This window comes from Diospyros lotus, chromosome 14 (assembly GCF_014633365.1).
Source record: "Diospyros lotus cultivar Yz01 chromosome 14, ASM1463336v1, whole genome shotgun sequence".
Taxonomy (NCBI): domain Eukaryota; kingdom Viridiplantae; phylum Streptophyta; class Magnoliopsida; order Ericales; family Ebenaceae; genus Diospyros; species Diospyros lotus.
This window is the reverse complement of record NC_068351.1, coordinates 6,605,105-6,613,613: the sequence shown is the minus strand read 5'-3', so window position 1 is coordinate 6,613,613 and position 8,509 is coordinate 6,605,105.

The following is an 8,509-nucleotide window of genomic DNA, read 5'->3' as shown; positions in this document are numbered from 1 at the left end:
AGAAACCCACAGAGAGAGAGAAGAGAGAGAGAGAGAGAGAGTGGGCAGCGAGTTGTTGAATTGGATTGGTATTTATAGAGGAAGCCCGTGGCTTGGCGGGGGCAAGATGTCCCTGCCCCATATGCAAGGGTTCCAAATACAGCCGAACCGAGCCTGCCCCACATGAAGGGTTCCATTAATACAGCCGAGCCGATCTCGGCTCTGCAAATCTGAGAGTAGGCTTGTTTGTAGGCTGGTTTTTGGTGGGGTGGAGTATGCCTTGGTTTTTGTTTGTATTCGCGTTTTTATTTTATAAAATTTTTATTTATAGAAAAAAAAAATTGAGAGTAGGCTCCATTCAAATCTGAGACTCACTGTGAATCACAAATTTAGCGTAGAATAACCTACCAAAAGTTGATTTGTTTGTACACGTACCAAAATTAAATGAGACCCAATTAACTGAAATTAATTGGTTTGGTTTGGTTTGAAAATTCAATTTTTTAGCTAAATTGAAATGATAGCAATAGTCTTGGAATAAAATTGGGAAATGGTAGCAACATAATTAATTATCTAAAATTAAGGGTCTTTTTAGGTCAATTTTTATTTGTTTTGCTTTTCCTATAAAATAAAATTTAAAAATAGATGACAAAAATATTGCAGATTTTATCATGATATGGTTAATTATAATAAAACTAAAAATGTTAATGCTTTTGAAGAATTAAGCGTGCCATGATCATTAAGTTGACAAAAGAGATGTAATTAATTTATTGTTAGACGAATAAAATAAAAATATCAACACAAAATTATCATTATTTAATTAGGTTTATACTGTTTTTAACCAAACATAATTATATATATATATATTTTTTAAAAAGAAAAAATTAAATACTAAAAACAATATTAAAATCAGACTTGCCAATTATACACTACCGTTTCATGAAAGAAGACTAAGAGGGTGTTTTCCATGGCTTGAATTATAAGATGTTATAAGTTTTATAGTTTTTATGTTCTTTGATTTAAAAGAAAATTTTTAATTGGTCAACTAAATATATCTTTTATTTATTAGAAATTATATGAAATGTCTCGTCACCCCTTGGGAACAAACCATTTAAACTTATAAGTTGTTTAAAAACAAACCAACTTTTGAAAAAAAAAAAAAATCAAATAACTTATAAGATGTAGCTTATAAACTCTTTTATATTACTCCAATAAATTAAAAAAAAAAAAAAGAAGATAAAAGTCAGTGACAAACTTATATACTAAGTTTAGTCACACATAAAATTTTATGATACCTAAAACATTAGCATTTATGGGTATTTTATAATTAGGCTACCGCCAGCTCCCTTCCTTATTGGGTGTGGGGCAGTATCAAAAGCAAAAAGTTGCCAAACGATGACCTTGTGCCAAAATGGGTGCAGATAAGTTTTTATTTTTTATTTAAATGATTGGATTTCACTGATTTAATCTTGGAGGAGACTTACTTTTCCTTTCAGTTCGGCCTCTAAATAAATTGAATGCGATCATAAGTTTATATACTTTCAAATAGACACATAATTAATTTTTATTAAATAAAATATTTTTATTTTTATCAAAAATTAATTTCTTGTCACTCTCAAATAAATTTAAAAAGCCTATTTTTTTGAAACTTAAAAAGCCTGTTTTTCCCCATATAGAACTGCTGCCGAGCACAGAGAAGCCTCAAGCAACGAAGACCGAGCTGTAGGGTCACGTGACCTGCACTGAGTTGGTGGCTTAAGCGTTTTTCCTTGATCAAAGCAGATCAGCCCCCTTCTTATTATCTTTAATCGGTTGAATTGGGTGAGCCCCTGCCCTGCCCTGGAACCTCGAATCAGGTACGTGGCTGGGTTCTCTTTCCAAGAAAGGCAGGCTATCGTGACTATTAATTTATACTTAAAAATAAATTATTTAATTTTGAAGACTGTTCTATGGACTTCACAAACTATTTTATAGCATTCGAGCCACGTCATAAACCCAATAATTTAAACTGGGCCCTAACTAAAGGCATATATGGTAAAAAAAAAAAAAAAAACAGAAAAACAGAAAAAGAGGATAAGAAGTAAGAACTGAAGGCTGAAAGAATATACTCTACACGGCAAAACAAAGCAAATGTGTATTCCATTCTGAAGTCAAACTACCCGATGAGGAGGTGATGCCCTATTTATTGGAAGAATTTGTGGGGGTGAGCAGGTGGGACCCTGGGAGTTAAATTGACGGAACAATTTGGACGGTGCAGCAGAGCCCACCACCCACCATTGCCCTCCGGCTTCCTCGTTCAATCGTGGCATACTCATAATGAAAAGTGAGAAAACAGGCGAGTTTCTCACTTTTTTGTGCCACTCTTCCACACTTCAAAGTTTTGATAGTTGATATTCTCTCTTTGGATAACATTGCTTTGAAGTCATTAATGTCATTGTTGTGAGTTTCATTGTCGCGAGTTTGTTACGAGAATAGATCGATAATATATCACAATCAAATCAATTAATTACACGTAAATATAAAATTTAATATAAAAAATTTAAATTTAAAAAAATTATGAAAAAAAATAAAATTAATCAAAAATGATAATATAAAAGTAATATTAACACATAAGCTTTGTGCCTGATTTCATATGAGATGGGTACTTATTTATAAATCGAAAATCATCAATGGATAAATATAGAAAAATATATCCTGATCAGAAGATAATACATGAGAGTATTCCTGCAGATGAAATAAATCTCAAATAAAATCGAATTTGATAACATCGTAATTACAATCAAATTCGAAATCATAGTCACAATTAAGTTAGAAAACCCAATCATAGATAAATAAGAATTTTGAGTCACGATTATCACACATCTCTACCTTGACTCTAAATTAGAATTATTCAGATTTCTTTCATTCAACGAAATCACAGAGAATCAATATCCCTGACAACTACTAACCAAATCTACGCAGTGCTCAAACTTTGAGATAGGCAGGGACTTGATCAACATATCTACAGGATTGTCATGAGTGTTATTTTTCTTATAGTAACTTTACCACGAGCAATAATATCCCGAACAAAATAATATCGCACATTAATGTGCTTCGTTCTCTCATGAAACATTTGATCTTTAGTGAGGAAAATAACACTTTGACTCTCATAAAAATCTTCATTGATTTCACCCATCAACCCTTTTAGCCAAATAGCTTCTTTAATTTTTTCAATAATTGTTATATATTCTCCTTTTGTAATAGACAGAGCAATGATGGACTGTAAGATAGCGTTTCAGCTAATAACACAACTACCAATAGTGAACACATATCCAGTAAACAATCTTCTCTTCTCAGGATCACCTGCAAAATCAGAATCAACAAAACCAATAATTCTGTCTCTAGTATTTTCGAATTGTAAACAGGCATCAGTGGTACCATGCAAATATCAAAGAATCCGTTGGATTGTCTTCCAATGTTCTTTACCAGGGTTAACCATGTATCTACTAACCACGCTCACTACATAAGTCAAATCAGGACGTGTACAAATCATAGCATACATAAGACAACCCACTGCACTAGAGTATGGAATTTTTGATATATTGTCAAATTTATCATCTGATTGAAGATATAAACTCGATGAAAACTTAAAATGTGCAACCAACAAAGTACTCACAAGTTTAGCCTTCTGTACATTAAATTTTGTCAAGACTTTCTTCACATATCATTTTTGACTTAGATATAATTTACCTATCTTCCTATCTTTTGAAATTTACATTCCAAGTATTTTCTTCGCTGCGCCCAAATCTTTCATCTCAAATTCTTTGTTGAGCTGAGTTTTCAATCTCCTTATTTCATCCTTATCTTTCGATGCTACTAGCATGTCATCGATATATAGAAGCAAATATATAAAAAACTCATTCTTATTCCTTTTAAAATAGACACAATTGTTATAACTGCATTTATTAAGATTGTGCTTAATCATAAAAGAATCAAACATTTTATATTATTACCAAGGAGATTGTTTCAGGCCATATAGAGACTTCTTCAACAAACACACATAGTCTTCTTTGCCTAAAACTTCAAAACCTTATGGTTGTTGCATATAGATATTCTCATCAAGTTCCCTATGTAAGAACGTTGTCTTAACATCCAACTATTTCAATTCAAGATCTTGAATAGCCACAATACCAAGTAGTGCTTGGATGAAACTGTGTTTTACAATAGGAAAAAATACGTCTGTAAAGTCCACACCTTGAACCTAACTGTATCCCTTTGCTACGAGTTTAGTTTTGTATCTTGCTTTTTCAACTCCCGGTGTACCTTCTTTCCTCTTGAATATCCATTTGCATTTAACTATTTTCTTATCCTTGGGTAGTTTCGTCAACTTTCAAGTACTATTTTTGTATAAGAATTTCATCTCTTTATGCATTGCGGTAATCCATCTCCCAAATTCAAGACAACTAATTGCTTCAAAATAAGTGGAAGGCTCTTCAATGCAGTCAATATCTTCAGCCAATATGCAACAAAATCAACTTCAACATATCTTTGAGGAGGTTTGATAATTCTTCTAAGTCTATACCTAGTAATACAATAATCTGATGAATCAGCACTTACTTCTTGACTTGACCTGAGGCTTAACTTAATCTGAGATGACGACGACGGCTCAGATATCTAACTCTTGTCGATTTCAAGCTCCACCTGAATATCAGAACTCTAGTGAATTGTAGGATTAGTCTCTTTTGCAGACGAATCATGAAATATAGCAATTTCATAAAAAATAACATCTATGCTAATCACAACTTCAGACTCTTCTGGATCCCATAACTTATAACCCTTAACACCAAGTTTATAACTAAGGAAGAGACGTCGTTTAGACCTCGATTCTAATTTTTCATTATCAACATGAACAAATGCAGGACATCCAAAAATTTTCAAATCAAAATAATTTACAAAAGTACCTGACTATAATTCTTCTAGAGTTTTTTTGTTAATAGTAAATGACGGAGATCAATTAACCAGAAAACATATCATAGAAGTAGCCTTGGCCCAAAAAGAATTAGATAAATTGGAATTAGACAGCATACTCAGTACCTTTTTCATCAAGGTTCTATTTATCCACTTGGCTACACCATTTTGTTGTGGTATACATGGAACTGTAAAATGCCTTAGAATTCCTTTTCTTCTTGCAAAAATCATTAAATTCACATAAAAAAAATTTTAATCATTATCTATGCAGAGACACTTGATCTATCTGTTGGTTTATTTCTCAATCATAGTCTTCCATTGCTTGAAAGTAGCAAAAACTTCAGTCTTCTATTTCAAGAAGAATGCCTAAACTTTCCTAGAAAAATCATCAATGGAAGTCAACATATATTTGACACCACTTACAGAAGGTCCTCTGGCCGAACCCCTAGAGATCAAAATGAATATAGTCTAATATACCTTTCATCATTAAGAGGTCAGTAGAGAACATAACAAAATTAAAACCAAATCCTCATCATCATACTTAACTTCCATGGCCTCCAAATCAGAAACAATTTCTTTAAAAATTGTTAAATGACTCTCAATAGACATACCTTCAGTTATTCGATAAGAATATAATTTTTGTTTCAGATGCAACTTACTGGTTAAACTCTTTGTCATGCACAACTGTTCCAGTTTCAATCATAGAGTAGTAGCAATTTTTTCTTTCAAAACATCCTGCAAAATTTGATTTGATAAATGCATATGTATCTGAGACAAAGCCTTACGATCCTTATATTATTTTTTTTCAATGCTCCATGATTGTGGCATTTTTTTCGAAACCCAAAAGTGCATCGTTTAAATCCATATGTGCTAAACTTGCATGCATCTTAACCTACCATAGTGAAAATCTGATGTTCCAGTCCAATAAAAGAATATCGCACTTCAACGAAGCCATTAAATATCCCAAATAATATCAAATACTTTCAATAATAAATCCAACTAAAAAATGGATTAAAAATACTGAATCTTGGCCAAATCTAGACAAAAAAATAGATCTGGATTGGGCTGCCAAATTTGTTTGATCTGGAATGGATCTAGTCAAATGGGCCAACACTAGGTCGCGGTGTAGTGGGTCAAACCAGATCCAAATAGATATCTAGGTCTTGGCTGAACTTCTTTAATGGCAGAAGCAAAACTTGCAAGCAGAGGCCGATGGTGGCTAGAGATCGACGGTGTGGCGGTGGTCGGCAAAGGCAGAGGGAGGACAACAATCGTTAGTGGCGAGCGAGGCCGATGTGGTGGTCGGTTATGACTGTTGGGGTAAAGATAACGATAGAGAGGCCGACGATGAAGGCTCGGCCGATGAAGAATAATGATAAGAGATGAGAGGCATTAATGGCGGATATGGTAAAAAATGCATGGTCGATCGACGACGAAGCGAACGGACAAAGGCTAAGCAAGAAACCAAAGAAAAACGGTCAATGATAAGAGATTGACGACGGCTAAGGCGATAACAAACAGTGGCGAAAGGCGACTGTGGCGATGACGAAGATGGGATCGTCGGCTACAATCGCAATCGACCGGCATGATGGTCAATAGACGCGACAGTGGCCGCTGGTGCTGGTGGCGCCAGCGGCTCTTTCTGGGTAACCAGAAATCCAACTTAAGAAGAAGAAAAGATGTTGATCTGATGTTAAAAATTAGATCCAACAACTGAGATCTGCAAACGGTTGATGGTTTGATCCAACGATTCTAATACCAATTTGTTACAAAAAACGGATCGATAATAAACCACAATCAAACCAATCAATCACACACGAACACAGAATTTAACGTAGAAAATTCAAATTGAAAAAAATTACTGGTAGAAAGAACAAAATATCACTAATAAAAAATGGTTATACAAAAGTGATATTGACACACAAATTCTGTGTCTGATTTCATCTGAATTGAACACCTATTTATAAATTTAAAATTATCTATAAATACAGAAAATCATATGCTAATCAAAAAATAACACATGAGAATATTTTTTAGATGAGATAAATTTTAAATAAAATTAAATTTGACAATATTTATTTAATGACAGTCAAATTCAAAATCATTACAGATAAATAAAACTTGTCTGCCAATGCCACTGCGCCAATCCCAATGTCAATCACAAATTTAGCGTAGAATAACCTAAACTATATAAATCATTTAAGGAGGTGTTTTGTAATTTTGAATTTTGTTTTAACTCAACTCCCTTGTGTAAGATAGGCCTGCAGGGAGCTTAAATTCAATTTCAAAGTTTGCCAAATTAAGGGAGTTTAGTCATTTACTAAATAACTATATACTTAAATCTAACTCAACTTAATTTGATCAGTTTTACTAATCTTATTTGTCTCAATTAAATGCAATCATTGAGGCACAAATTAACCCAGATTTCTAATACGGACAATTTTGTAAATAATCTAAATTTAATTATATTTTGTAAAACAGTATATATATTTTGATTAATTTAATTTATTTAGTTTGGACTCATATTGATTAATTCTCAAGTTTTTTTTTTTTTAGGAGAATAGGGTCAGGTAGCGCGGTAGGGCAATTAATGGTATTGTGCAACCTTCGAATTTTCTGTCACCAACTCCAAAAATGTATCTGTTTAAGATCATCAGAACTTAGCTCTCTCTCTCTCTCTCTGCTTTATGCTTTTGTAATCAACTGCTGTCTCCATTCAGTTGACAGTCCACTTACCACTAGCCCTCAATAGCTCCTCGAAATTCCATTGTTAAAACTAACATACCAAAACTTGATTTGTTTGTACACCAAAATTAAATCAGATCCAATTAACAGAAATTAATTGGTTTGGTTTGAAAATTCAATTTTGGCTAATTTTGAAAACTGTTCTATAGACTTCACAAACCATTTTTATAGTAATCGAGCCAGGCACAGTCATAAACCCCAATAATTTAAGCTGGGCCCTAAGTCAATGCATATATGATAAAAAAAGAAAAGAAAAGAAAAAAAAAAAAGAGGATCAGAAGTGAAGGCTGAAGATGAGTTGATGACCTCTGTTTATTGAAAGAATATGTTGGGTGAGCACGTGCCAGGCGGGGATCCTCCAATTTGGACTGGAGCAATTTGGACTTGACGCACACGCACACGCACACGCTCAAACAGACTACTGCAAAGCTTTTTTGTATAAAGATAATTCATTATTGCTCTTAATTGTTGTTCTATAAATCTAAAATAAAATTCTCTACCAAGTTTCAGCAGCATTTCTAATTTCTTAAATTTTTATATACTTATATGATAATAATGGTATAATAAAATACATCAAATTCAACAAAAAAAATAAATAAATAAAATTTATCATAAAGAAATAACGCTCATGTTTGTCGTCTCATTTTTTTTATTTAATAAAAATAAATTCTTATAATATAAAATTTATATTATTTTAAGATTATCATTACACGATTCCTCCTGGTCGTATTTTCGATTTCTTAGCTTGTGTTTGTTCCGTAAATAACACGCTTATGCAATTGAGCAAACATTATCATTAGAAAGACTTTTGTTTCCCGGTCCGGCGTGTAATTTCTTAAAG